The sequence below is a fragment of the Ovis aries genome, chromosome 16, assembly GCF_016772045.2.
Source record: "Ovis aries strain OAR_USU_Benz2616 breed Rambouillet chromosome 16, ARS-UI_Ramb_v3.0, whole genome shotgun sequence".
In the NCBI taxonomy this organism is placed as follows: domain Eukaryota; kingdom Metazoa; phylum Chordata; class Mammalia; order Artiodactyla; family Bovidae; genus Ovis; species Ovis aries.
In genome coordinates, this window is record NC_056069.1 from 36,947,919 (window position 1) to 36,963,057 (window position 15,139).

Below are 15,139 nucleotides of genomic sequence, written 5' to 3' on the forward strand. Positions count from 1 at the left end.
ACTACTAGTGGCTCTATTGAGTGAACATTTAACATTTACTATCTTGTTTATAATGGTTAAAACAGTAATGTTTGGCCTTGTCAGCTTACAAAATAAATCAGGGCTGTTCTGTAGCTGGGAAACATGGCTCAGGAAATATCTCTCCTAGAGAGAGGCATCCCTTATATAGGCTTTCTAGAGAGTATGGTCACCCTGCAGAGAGTCTGACCATTTTAGACGACATAGCAGCCCTACCTAGACAATTGCAAAGGGCTTTGCTTGTACAATGCATGCTAAGTCACTTCAGTTATGTCCAGCTCTTTGTGACCCCATGTACTGTAGCCCGCCAGGCTCCTCTGTCCATGGGATTCTTCAGGCAAGAATACTGGAGTGGTTTGCCATGCCCTCCTCCAGTGGATCTTTCTGACCCAGGGATCAAACCTGTATCTCTTACATCTCCTGCATTGGCAGATGGTTTTTTTTTTTTTTACCACTAGTGCCACCTGGGAAGCTTGTACAACAGAAAACACTACAAATCTTTTTTTTTTTTTCCTTTTAAGAATTAGGGAGCATTTTACCATATTGCCAATTGATACAAGATAATAATAAAAGTAAAATCAGCTGTTCAAAATTTGCTAAAATAATGCAAAACCAGGGCAGGTTTTCATGCAATCCAAACTCTCAACTCTCAAGTAACCTACTTATCACTAGAAAATCAGGCACCACGAAAGAAAATAATCAAATGTGTTTTACTGAATCATTTTCCAAATTAGCTCTATTATATCAGAGTACAACTACTTAAAAAGGTATCTTTGAAAAATACTGTGAAAAATTACTTTTACATTAAATTTTACCCATTTGTCAATTCTGGTTTCAAAAAACCTTCAGAATCCAAATGTCACCTCACCACTACCACCCTTGTCCAAGATATGACCTGGACAACTGCAACAGCCAGCCCCCAACCAGTCTCCTTGCCTCCACCTTCCACCCTCTATAGTTATTCTCCATGCAGAGGATAACTGCATGGAGAGGTGATTTTTCGGAAAATGTAACTTAGATGATGTCATTCTTCTCCTCCAATCTGTCTAATGGCTTCCCATTACCCTCCAAAGAGTGTTCAAACTCCTTGACACAGCCTCCAAGGCCCTCCCTACTTGGTCTGATAGTCTCTCACCCCAATCTATGCCCACTTCTCATTCACTCTTCCCTAGACAGGGAGATAGTTTACTGACTCATGAATGTGGGGAGAACTAGTTGAGAGCACTTGACTTAGTACTCTCCTCTTCCTTCCTAGGTATAAGCTATCCTTAGGGCATTCTTTGCATCTCCACATCCTGAGCCTTCCTGGGGGAAGCCTAGCTGGGCAAATATGTACAATTCCAGGAGTTAGTCAGCAGGAGCGTTTGGTTTTCATCCTCTTCCACCATATGAAACAAAGGTGGATTCTGGCCTTCACATTTTAGCGATTAGTCTTATTTCTTAATTTCTTTAGAACCCATGTAAGGAGAAGGAATACTAATTACTAGGGCTACCAAAATCTCCAACATACCAACAGAAACAAACACATATACAAGACATACCTTATATATGAGTACAGAAAATAATCTAGAAATATTCATCTCTGGGTAGTATAGTTATAGGAGTCTATTTTTCTTTGTATGCTTTTCTATTTTAGGTGAATATTTTTATAAATAACTATGGATTACTTTCTTAAATCAGAAAAATTAACCAAAATATACTTTCTTTGGGGGCAATTAAGGAGGGTCCTGGTATCAAGTTTTCAGAGGAAACTATGAACTATGTTGAATACATGTTTAATAAAACTGAAAACAGTTATAAAATGACTGTCTCTAATCATGATTACATAATTAGAAAATAAAAATGTCTTACCTTTTTTACAGACTTTTTTTTTGTGGTCTTGGGCAAGTTACTTTACTTATTTTTTTTTTAATTTTTTATTTTTACTTTCTTTTACTTTACAATACTGTATTGGTTTTGCCATACATTGACATGAATCCACTACGGGTGTACATGCGATCCCAAACATGAACCCCCCTCCTACCTCCCTCCCCCCAACATCCCTCTGGGTCATCCCCGTGCACCAGCCCCAAGCATGCTGTATCCTGCATCGGACATAGACTGGTAATTCGATTCTTACATGATAGTATACATGTTTCAATGCCATTCTCCCAAATCATCCCACCCTCTCCCTCTCCCTCTGAGTCCAAAAGTCCGCTATACACATCTGTGTCTTTTTTGCTGTCTTGCATACAGGGTCATCATTGCCATCTTTCTAAATTCCATATATATGTGTCAGTATACTGTATTGGTGTTTTTCTTTCTGGCTTACTTCAGTCTTTTACAGACATTTTATAATTACTTTCTCTTTACTATTTTGGCTAAATTCAAGTTAACAAGTAGTGACAAAAATTACATCATTCTCTTGAATCTACATTACGTCATTCTCTTGAATCTTCCCTTGTGGCTCAGCTGGTAAAGAATCTGCCTGCCGTGGGGAGACCTGGGTTCAATCCCTGGGTTAGGAAGATCCCCTAGAGAAGGAAAAGGCTACCCACTCCATTATTCTGGCCTGGAGAATTCCATGGACTGGGGTCGCAAAGAGTCGGACACAACTAAGCGACTTCCACTTTCACTTGAGTCTACATAGACCCTCTGGTCTATTTATTCAATACAGGATTATATCAGGGTCTTCTCTGGTGGCTCAGTGCTAAAGAATCCACCTGCCAATGCAGGAGATATGCGTTCAATCCCTGGCCCAGGAAGATGCCACATGCCGTGGAGCAACTAAGCCTGTGCGCCACAATTATTGCGCCTACGCTCTAGAGGATGGGAGCTGCAACTACTGAGCACGTGTGATGCACCTACTAAAGTCAAAGCGCCCTACAGCCCATGCTCTGCAACAAGAGAAGCCACCGCAGTGAGAAGCCCGTGGACCAGAACTAGAGAGTAGACCCTGTTTGCTGCAACGAGAGGAAAGCTCTTGCAGCAACAAAGATCCAGCACAGCCATAAGTAAATAAATAAAAATTTTTAAAAAAGATTATATTAACTACTTACTTATAATGTGTAAACATTTGACTCAGTAACAGCAGCTCTTATATTTAACTGGAGGTTTTTGGTCCATGACTGATTTCTTTTTCTAAATATCAACACACAACCATAAATATTCATGCAAGTCTTCTATCACATTCAGGAGAAGACTCATCTATTTTTACTTACAAGTTGAAATGTTTTAAAAATACATACAAGTCTTTATAAGTAAATTCTGTGTTAACTCAATTTAAATTTTTCTTCAAGCTTCCCTGAGCAACTTCGACCAACAGCTATACTTAAAAATGTTTTCACACATTCTCATCGGTTACATTTTTTTCCTTCTATATGTTAATGTCTATGCGTTGAGGTAGTGTGTAAGTTTTGCCTTTCCAAGGATATTGCACAAGGTCTGTATTTTCAAATTAGAATATGAAAGCAAGGGTCTTTTAGATATAATTTAAATGCTGAGGGTGCAGGTACATTAAACCATTGAAAGTTAATTCAACAGTACTGATATATACTTTGTATACCAAAGGAAAGGAAATAAAAAAATCCTTGCCTACAGAGAGCGCGTGACAGTGACACACAAACTTTTTCATCCTTGGTCCACTTAGGCAGAGTGAACGTTTTCCTTCTTAATCTACTCCCATTTTCAGTGCCAAGAGAATGTAGGGTTCAAAGTTCAACTGTAGATACAGTTTCTTAAAAAATTATAATCCATTTTAACAGTAAGAATTATCTATTTTTTAAACAGCTATATCAAAGCATAACTACTGTAAAATTCACCCATTTTAAGTATGCAATTCAACAATTTTTAGTAAATTTACAGAGTTGTGCCACCATCACCATAGTTTAGTTCAGAATATTTCCATCAGGATGATTCGTTTTTGAACCATAACGCTATGCAACATAGCAATCAGGAGTACAGGTTCTAGTACAGACTGCCGGGATCCACAATTTACCAGCTGCATGAGCCTGACAAGTTGTTATACCTTTCTTTGAGCTGTGTTAGTTTTCTTATCTAAAATATTTGGTTAATGACAGTACCAACCTCACAGTACTGTTCTCAGGGTCAACTGAATTAACATATATATAAAGCGCTTAAAACAGTAGCTGGCACAAATTAAGTATTCAAGTGAAAGTGAAGTCGCTCAGTTGTGTACAACTCTTTGCGACCCCATGGACTATAGCTTTGCAGGCTGCTCTGTTCATGGGATTTCCCAGGCAAGAATACTGGAGCGGGTTGCCATTTCCTTCTCCAGGAGGTCTTCCCAACCCAGGGATTGGACCTGGGTCTCCCGCATTATAGGCAGATGCTTTATCATCTGAGCCACCAGGGAAGTCCCATCAATAAATATTAGCTATTATTAATATCATACACTTTAAAATCTACTTATTAGAAAGCAATAGGCAAATAAGCACATTCCATACTGAAGGCTAAATCAAATGACCTATAACAACACATTCATTTGATAACAATGAAGCCTGACTGACAGTAACTTAAAATTTGGAAACAAGAATAACAGCAACTTCAAACAAAATTCATCCAAGATAAAATCCATGATGCTAATGAGAACCTACTGTGTAGCACAAGGAACTCTACTCAGTGCCAGTAACCTAAATGGGAAGAACTCCAAAAAGGGGGGGCATATGTATACATATAGCTGATTCACTTTGCTGTACAGTAGAAACTAGCAACATTGTAAAGCAACTATATTTCAATAAAAATTAAAAATAAATAAATAAAACCTATGATGCTCTGATAGCATCTATTTCCCTATTTATTCAACAAATATTAACTGGGAGCACATACATTCATCTATTTATTCAACAGATATGAACTGGGAGTACAATGTTAACTGGGAAACAGCAAATAAGACAAAAAGTCCCTCACCTTATGAAGCTTAAGAGGAGAAAAAGTGAATGAGCAGGCACATGAAAAATAAAACAAGGTAATTACACAGTGTTAAGTGCTATAAAGACAATAAAACAAGGCAATTGGACGGAGAAACAGGTGTAGAAGAAAGCCAGGGTACTACTACTTTAGTCAGTAGTCTAGACTGGCTTTAGAACCAGCCTTCTTAATCTATATCCGCAACTACTGCATGGTTTTATGGTTCTTTGAGATGACATTTCACCAGAGGCCAGAATGAGAGGTTAGCAACACCCCCAGAGCTATAACCATGGCAGAGGCAGCAAAGATAACAAGCACAAAGGCTACAAGGTGAACAAGGCCTAACAATATTTGAAGAGCAGAAAGAGGCCAGCTAGCTTGGAATTTGCTGAGCATGAAGGACAATGGTAGAAGATGCCATTGAAGACGTAGGTAAACACCAGATTCCTGCTTTATTTCACTATTTGAATCACCTCTTTCCTATTCAATCGCTTGAGGTGATATTAGGTCAATAACTGGACATTTCTGCAGCCTAGGGAAACTCACCATCACCACGGGCTAAACTATGGCAAAGCACTCTTCACTTCTTAAAAAGATGAGTTTTTTTTAAAGCAGAAGCTTAATTTTTTTAAAAAAACATTTTACTTAATTCTGTTATTTGAATGTCTTCAGGATTTACTCTCCTAGGATAAATAATCTTCTAGTCCACAAATACAGCAGCACGACTGTGCAACAGCACCATAGAAAGAATGGCAACTGATCTACCTTCTTCACTGCGTGAGGTCTCCTCTAGTCATGGGGAGCTGCCAGGAAAGACAGACAGGGCACAGTGGTCAGTGTAGAGTAAGGCACCAAAGCAGGAAGGTAGAGGACGATCAGGAGGGAACCTAATCTGATTTTAAAAGGAAGTTTTACTATTTATGCAGAGAGCTGCGGGAGATACTCTAAGGCAGGATAAAGACAAATGGAAAGACTGAAGGTGCCAGTCTGCAGATACATGAACTATATTCACTATGCAGTAAGCAGTGAAGGAGTGATTGTTACATTGAACATGATTTAAACTGGGGCCTGGTGGCTCAGAGGATAAAGCGTCTGCCTGCAATGCAGGAGACCTGGGTTTGATCCCTGAGTTGGGAAGATCCCCTGGAGAAGGAAATGTCAACCCACTCCAGTATTCTTGCCTGGAGAATCCCATGGACAGAGGAGCCTGGCGGGCTACAGTCTATGGGGTCGCAAAGAGTCGGAAATGACTGAGCGACATCACTTTCAAGCAAACCAGAGAGGATGGATAGAGAAGGGAAAGGATATCCCGCAATGCAGGTGAGAGGTGATGAAAGTCTGAAGTAGAGTGAAGGCAAAGGAGAAGAAATTGAGGGGGCAGATGCGAGGTACACTAAAACATAGACTATATAGGAGATGGAGAATATTTTGAAGTTCTAAATGGAAAACCAAATTAAGAAAAATAGCAAAGTCAAAAGGAAGGGTGACTTCTAAAGGAGAAAAGGAGTAGTGTTCAGGGTATTTAGAGCTTAATTCTTGGTGGGATTGTCTCACAGCCAAGTGAAGGTGCCTTCAGAGTGCAGAAGAATGTATAGGAGGGAACTAAGAGACACAGACTGGAGTCACAGCAAGTAATGACAACTGAACGTAAAACAGTTCATCTGCCCGACAGGAGACTAGGAAAGATGATGTCCTTTTACTCTAATATGGAGATGGTAGGAAACAGCCCATGAAGGAGGCAGAGGATAATAAGAACCAGAAGGTGGTGACTGTCACACATGTCAAGGTTGCCTTGTTACCTGGGCAAGAGGGAAGTTAGCAGGAGAAAAGTTTGTTTCAAAGGGTGATACTGTCAATAAGGACAATAAAGACAGTAAAAAAGACAGCTGAATTTGGTGCTTAGATAGTCTTTTTTTTTTTTAATCTTTAAAAAGAGAGTGTACAATGTTTTCTGATAAATCTTCAAAATACCAATTTTCCAGCTTCTTCAGGGCCTTTGAAAGCAAACTGGATGGAATGGCTGTTTTGTTCACTGTGGTACCCCCAGAAGCTAGACTAGTAGTTGGGCCAGAGGAGGAGTGGATAACTTTTGTGGAATGAATGATGTGACCTCTCAATCTTCCCTCCATGTATCGGCCTCTTGAGCTCTTCATTTCCTTCCCTACTGAGCTAAGAGGCCAGGATCTCATACATGTTGACCAATTGTCTTATCAACATCCTAAATAATCCAGCCCCAATATTCTTCTCTTACATGTTTCCTATTTCTATCTCTGTGAATTTTTCGGATCTTCTCTATAAACCTGGTGTCCTGAAATTTCATGATGCCTGGTTTGGTGCAAGTTTTCATTCACTGTGCTGAGCACCTGATGAACAATTCCTACCCCGAAAAAAAAAAATTACTTTCAGTTCTGAAACTGTGGCGGAGGGCACAGGGGGCAGAGTAGGAGAAGGCCAGTAATAATCATTTCTTACCTAATTGCATCCATCCTCTCTCCTCTGTATTTTCTCTTTCTAAAACTTTCTGGTCAAATACTGAGCCTTGAACTGACCCTTAAATCTATCTTTTCTTTCTCACTGTTTTACACTGTCTTCTAGATTTCTTTGACTATATCTCTCAATACTACCTGCAGAAGGAAATGGCAACCCACTCCAGTATTCTTGCCTGGAAAATCCCATGGATGGAGGAGCCTCAGACACGACTGAGCCACTTCACTTCACTTGACTTCAATACTACCATGGCCTTACCCTATCTGTTTTCGAAGAGTTTTTCTTTGAACTCTAAGTGTACAAAGGCTTTTTGCAATATTATCCTTTAAGTTTCATGGTTTTGCAATATTATCCTTTAAGTTTCATGGCTGTAATATTCTCTCTTCTCTCTGAGAATATTAACTATAGGAACTTTTATTGAATTATTCTTCCGTTTCCTACCTTGTCTCTCTCCCCTCTGAGAGTGCTTTAGTGTCTGCATTTCTTGTTAGTGGATTACTTAAAATATCTGGTGATCCTTGTCTATTCATTAAAATATGAGTAAGATCCTAAAAACCTGACTAGAAACACTGTAGGAGTCAAAATCTTCTTCAATAAAGGGCCAGACAGTAAATAGTTTAGGCTTTGAAGGGCATGTAGTCTGCTATAACTACTCAAATCTGCTATTATAGCATAAAAGCAGCCATAGATAATATAAAAATGAATGAGCAAGGATGGTCTAATTAAGCTTTATTCATGGACGCTGAAGTTTGAATTTCACATAATTTTCATGTGTCATGAAATATTTTTATTTTGTTTTTCTTATAAACCACACGGCAGGCAGAGCAATGTCCCCCGCAAAGATTTCTACCCCCTGATCCCTGGAACCTGTGAATATGTTATCATACCAGGTAAAGGGGAATTAAGATTTCAAACTGAATTAATGTTGATAATCAACTGATCTTAAAATATGGCAATTATCCAAGTAGATATAATGTAAGCACAAGAGTTTTTGTTTTGTGATGTGAAAAAGACTCAAACTCACTATTGTTGACCTTGAAGATGGAAGAAGGCAGCCATGAGCTACAGAATATGCGTAGCTTCTAGAAGCTGGAAAGGGCAAGGAAATGGATTCTCCCCTGAAGCAGCAGAAAGAGAACACAGTCCTGCCAACACCCTGATTTTGAGTTCAATGAAACTTTTTTTAATATAACTTTTAAAAAAATTTCACTTTATGTTTAATTGGAGGATAATTACTTTACAATATTGTGATGGTTTCTGCCATATATCAACATGAATCTGCCATAGGTATACATATATCCCCTCCCTCTTAAACCTTCCTCCCACCTTCCATCCCTCTAGGTTGTCACACACAGAGCATCAGCTTTTGGTTTCCTGAGTCATATACCAAATGCCCACTGGTTATCTATTTTACATATGGTAATGTATAATGTTTCAATGCTATTCTCTCAAATCATCCCACCTCTCCTTCCTCCACTGTGTCCAAAAGTCTGTCCTTCATGTCTGCGTCTCCTTGCTGCCCTGAAAATAGGATCATCAGGACCATCTTTCTCCATTCTATATATATATGTCAATATACAGTATTTGTCTTTCTCTTTCTGACTTACTTCATTCTGTATAATAGGCTCAAGGTTCACCTACCTCATTAGAACTGACTCACCAATGAGACTTCTGACTGATATAAGTATAAGAATCCTGTGCTGTTTTAAGCCACTAAGTTTTTGGTAAATTTGTTACAATGACCACCAAAAAACAACACAATCATTTAAAAATGGAAAAAAAAAAATCTTTCTTAGCTTGCAGGTCATACAAAAATAGATGTGGCACATGGGCCACAGTTTCTGACCTTTGGTACAAGCACTTGCTCCAGACTGCCTAGCACTGAATCCTAGTTCTGCCACTTACAAGCTGCAATTTTGGCTAGGCAGCACAGCTTTCTTTTTGTATTGGTTTCCTCATCTGTAAAATAATGATAGTAACGGTACTTTTGTAAGGATTGTTGTAAGGATTAAATAAAGTAAGACATGTAAAGTACTTAAAATATTACCTAACTCAAAGTAAGTATTCAGTAAATGCTAGAATAATAACAGCAATAACAACAGAGGAGGAGATGAAACACAGCCCTCTATGAAGATTTTCACCTTATCTCAGCTTTGCTTGGAGTATGAAGTCTCTCTGACAGAGCACCCTAAAAGTAACTCTTCAGTCTAGGGTAGGAAGAGAACTGCAGGAGAAGCCAGTTCATCTTTTATAGGCTTTTCCCAGCCCAGCTAAGGTTTCAGCTTTCTCCAGTTGGCCAAGTCAGTGACCATTCACACATCTGGTTTCTAGTTTCCAAAAGTGTCCTGACTTCTCTTTTTGGCTGTCATCTCCTCTCTAATTCTCTTTGATTGTATGTGTTTATGCTTTAAAAATGTCTTTTCTGTCATTTTAGTGGGGTTTTAGGAAGAAACAGAACTGAATGAATCTGTTTAACTTACCGTATTTAACTAGAAGTCTTAAATTCAATTATTCTCCTGCCTTCAAAAAATAAGGATAAGAATCATCTCCATTTAAAACAAAAATTTTAACCTAACTTTTTCAAAACTAGCATATTCTCATTTTTATTAATACTGCTCACCCAAATATGTGACATTTTATAAGAGAATTATTAATAAAACTTTAAAGCTTCCATTAAAATAACTGACAAATTACAGCTTAACTTTAGGGCTTGCAAGTAATTTCACACAGTATTGATGGTTTGTGTTTTGAATCAATGACACATTTTTTGAAAAGTGAGCTTTGAAAAATATGCATGTTAAAAACACTATGAAATAAGTTGTAAGTCATATGCTTTCTCTTAAATGTTTATTTTAACAATAATTATAATTCATAACTACCAAAGCACACTAATCAATGGATACATAAAGTTTTTGTTTATTGATGGTGATTTTATTTCCATACATTGAATGACTGCTTCTAGCAGGGATCTATATTCTTATCTTCCTAAACCATACTTTTCACCACCAAAGCATCTGCTGTGCTCAAATTCATGACACTTTCCAGACACTGTTAAATTGCACCCTGAGATCTAACTACACCATTCTACAAAAACTGCAAATCCCCTAGGAGCTAAAAAAGAAAGAATAAGACAAACAGTTATTAAAATCTGCTATGTGTAAGCCCTGTTCTGGATGCTTTAAGTATATACTTAATACAATCCTCAAAATAACTGGACAAGATGGGGATCATGCCTTCATTTCATGAATAAGGAAAATGAGGGTGTAGAGAGCTTAGGAAACTCAGGACTGATGGATAGAAAGTCCCAGGTAATGTGCAGAGTAATTGTATGTCTCAGGTGTCATTTACAAAATATGCTATAGAACTACACAGACTTTTAGTTATCCATATATATTTTCTAAACTCCAACTATTAGGCCTAATGAAAAGACAAAAATCTATATTTGAATTTTTAACATGACTTTATATTTTTTACAGAGCCACATCTAGCTAGACAAACCAACAGAAATAGAGCTATGGAGAAAACTACAGAAGGATTCACTGCAGGTAATTTATAAGCCAGGGAAGCCCAATTGACAAGCCTAATGGGTAGAAATAGGCTAATGAGAGTAGAGATACAACTAATCATAATAGTAATAACAATTTTTTGAAAAGTATATATTTCATTTTTGTAAAATTATGCTTCCCTTTAATAACAAAATTTTGAAAAATCCAATTAGAACCGTATTTATTATTACAAGGTTGTCCATGTTATACTCTCAAATTTTAAAAGTGAAAGTGAAAGTCACGCAATCATGTCCAACTCTTTGAGACCCCATGGACTGTAGTCCATGGAATTCTCCAGGCCAGAATACTGGAGTAGGTAGCCATCCCCTTCTCCAGGGGATCTTCCCAACCCAGTGATTGAACCTAGGTCTTCCACATTGCAGGCAGAATCTTTACCAAATAAAAAGAAAGGAAACTGTAAATTCTCTATTATAAAAACAAAATGTTTTACTCTGTTTGTGTATGTATACATAACATATTAATAGAGGGAAGGTGTAGAAGGCCAAAAATCAGCCTAATCGTAACTTGGGCACCGGAAGGTGACTGCACGTTTGCACGCTCAGTCACTTCAGTCGTGTCCAACTCTTTATGACCGAGACCGCAGCTTGCCAGCTCCTCTGTCCAAGGGATTTTCCCAGCAAGAATACTGGAGTGTGTTGCCATGACCCCTCCAGGGGATCTTCCTGACCCAGGGAACGAACCCACGTCTCCTGCACTGCCAGCATAGTCTTTGTCCACTGAGCCACCTGGGAAGCCCTGAAGGTGACTGGAGACATTTAGAGATTTGTGGAACACTGGACTCAAGCCACTACTGGTGACTTTATTTTTCGTATTCTTTCTCCTTCACACCTGTTCTCTTATTCACCAGGGGCTTATTTGCTCGGAAGCTTATCTCCCGGTGTGATCACTAGTCCTTGCCCCAGCTTTCTCTGAACCAAACCAACTTTCTCTAGCATGACTGAGACAGTGTGGGCACTGACCAAGCACCAAGCTGGAGAAACGTCTCTGCAGTGTCTCACAGGCTTGAGGCTTTCCTGGTAAGGGGTTGTAGTGTGTGGTCATGTTTCTAAAAGGGACAGCCCCAGAATCCGGACAGGGGTTGCAGGCCAAAGGAGCAGTAGGAGGTAGTCAGATGGAGAGTGGGTCAAGTTTCTGGTAGTACTCTATTGCCAAATCAAACTTCAAATATTATTCCCTCCCGTCACCTGTTCTAGGGAAGGCAAAACTCCATGAATATAATGGGTCCTCATTTTCCTACTACAATCTTAGTCTACAAATAATGACTGCAATACAAGGAAGCACACCATGTTCTTTTGGTAAAGAATTTGGCATAGTGTCAATTCTTGATAGATACTACAGAGCACTACCACTGCTTCCAGCAAAATATGTCCCGAGTTCAGTAGGTTTTTTTATGTGAATGGAAGTCATCACTGGGTATTCATAGGACTATCCAAGCTGGAATATTTTAAACGCCAGAAATTATACTTGAGAGAGACATGAAACATCGTTTTAAAATCCATGTATATTAATACAGATTATGTGTTTCTACATCATTAAAGATACAACAAAAATTATGTATTTGTGGACCTCAATAGCTCCCATTCTCCCTCTCGTATCTCTGAGTTACTGTGTTTTCATATAACATAGATAGTTCTTTACGCTACTATTTTTAATGACGTCTTAGAAATAAACTGACAATGTCAATCAATTAGTAAAACATATAGTATAGTACGTCAGGTGATGATCAGCACCATGGAAGAAAATAAGAGGGAGAGAGAGTGCCACTGGTGGGGTGAAGGCTGCGATTGTATATAGTGTGGAGTCAGGGAAGGCCTTGCTGAAAAGACAACATTTGAGCAAAGTGCTGAAAGAGGTGAAGGGTGAAAGTCATGTGAACACCTAAGAGAAGAATGTGGCGGCTGGATGTTCAGCACATGCAGGGGTCCTGAGTCTGGCGGCATGCTGTTACCTCTCCAACACCATCTCCCCATACTCTGCGCCTCCCTCACTTCCTGCCAGCCAGACACTGGCCTCCTTGCTGCTGCTCACATGCAAGCTGGTAAGGAGAGTGAGGAATTGGGGAGGCAGTACAGACCAGGAGAGGCTCCTCTGAAGTGGCCTTCCTCTCAATTTAAAAACAACTCAACATCAAATGACTTGAGAGCAATGCTGGGCAAATAAACACTCCTCTAGAGCAACAATGTCCAACAGAACTTTCTGCAATGATGAGAATGTTCTCTATCTGTGCTGTCCAATAAGTGGCTAGTATGGCTGAGGAACTGAAATTTTAACTTCATCTTATTTTAATTATTTTTAAATTGAAATAGTCAAATGTAGCTAGTGGCTATACTACCAGCCAGCAAATTTCTAGAATAAAGATAGGCCTTGGGAACACAGAAATTTATCACTGACAGACGCTTTACTTCCAAGAAAAGAGATACATTTCATTTCATTTGCTGAAGTTCAAGTTGGTCTAATGAGAATTCCATGATCAAATACGGCAATTATGATAGCTTTACTCATCACAAAACATATGTATGAAGCATTATTTGCCTTATAATTCTTTGGCTACTGTGTGGGAAAAATTACTGTTATTAGCTTTTCTTACCTCAGCTTTAGTGTTTCCCTCTACATGATTTATTATTGCTGAAGTAATAGTTAAGAATTTTTAAAATCTATTTTTAAACGAACTGGGTTTCCTAACAAGTTTTTTTTCCTCTTAATTTGATTTTTCTTCAGGTGACACAAACAGGTGCAAATTTAAGAATATGAAGAAATGTAATGAATATGATGTGGCAAAATAAGCTCTATATTCAATGTATTATTAAATTTTAACTAAACAGAATCAAAGATTCTGATTAGAACAATGGCTTAAAGGTTTTCTTTTCTACAAAATAGGAAACATGAGATATACTAATTATTTTAAGAGATATGCAAGGCTAACCTTTAAAAACTATATTCAACTTAGAAACTATGGTTTCTGAAAAAAAAAAAAGGCATGTACTGTGCTTAGTCGCTCAGTTGTGTCTGACTCTTTGCGATCCCATGGACTGTAGCTCGCCAGGCTCCTCTGTCCATGCAGATTCTCCAGGCAAGAATACTGGAGTGGGTTGCCATGCCCTCTTCCAGGAGATCTTCCCAACCCCAGGATCAAACCCAGGTCTTCCGCACTGCAGGCAGATTCTTTAATGTCTGAGCCACCAGAGAAGCCCATGAAAAGCATGTATATATGTATATACACACATATATGTGGATGTATGCATATATACATAGACACACTAAACACATCACTATTAAAGCTAGTCAAGAAAACTTTTAAATAGAGACGATGAAAGCCAGTTACTAAAAAATTTATTGCTTAGTTAAAACTCAGTTTACAATTCAAAGGATTTTTAAAATCTCTGAGCTGTTATAAAGCTTTATGGGGTTTATAGTGGAGATGAAAACAGAAATAAAAAGATCTGACAAACAGAAAATGCCAAAGATGTTTCCAGCATTATTAACATGGATTCTTTTTTCTCTATCATTACTTTTTACCTATTCCCAAAAAACTGACTTTAACTCCATCTGCCTGAAAGGACAACTGTTTCCTGGGGTCCCTTTCAAAATGAAAGTGTTTGATGGGCAATTTTATTTGAAAGAATATTATTTTTATAATTGTTAAAAATAAAAAGAATATAAACTCTATGAAGGCAGGAATTTTGAATCATCTACAGTAGTTCCAGTCTTCAGAATAATGCCTGAATATAATACAGATAATAAATATTTATTGAATTAATAATTCTACCAGCATCTTTTATTAAAATAAAATAATCAACTTTTACTGTAACATTAGTGTAGATTTTCATTTTAACATTGGTAATCTAGAATAACTCCACTTAAAAATTCTTGTTTTACCATCTATACATGCAACAAAGCCCTTTTCAAAGCTTATTGGTAATACACAGAATTAGCCAAAGACTATTCATTGTTTTATTCATTCTTTCTGTGGTTATAGAATTCTATGATCCCTTTAAATTCCAAATTTTATTTTATTCTACTAATGACATAAAGCTGAAAAAAAATCTGAAACTTATTCAAATGGAATGTCATGGAATGTCAAACTATTATTTAAATTACTACACAAGTAACTGCTCAGCAACTTATGGATCACCCTGGTTATTTCATGGTTTACTCACCTC

General features: G+C 38.0%; 1 protein-coding gene across 2 annotated transcripts in view; it reads right to left on the bottom strand.

The window, feature by feature from the left end:
- Nucleotides 1-15,139, bottom strand: part of WDR70 (WD repeat domain 70) — a 275,928-nt gene that overhangs the window by 93,734 nt on the left and 167,055 nt on the right. The window lies entirely within an intron of this gene.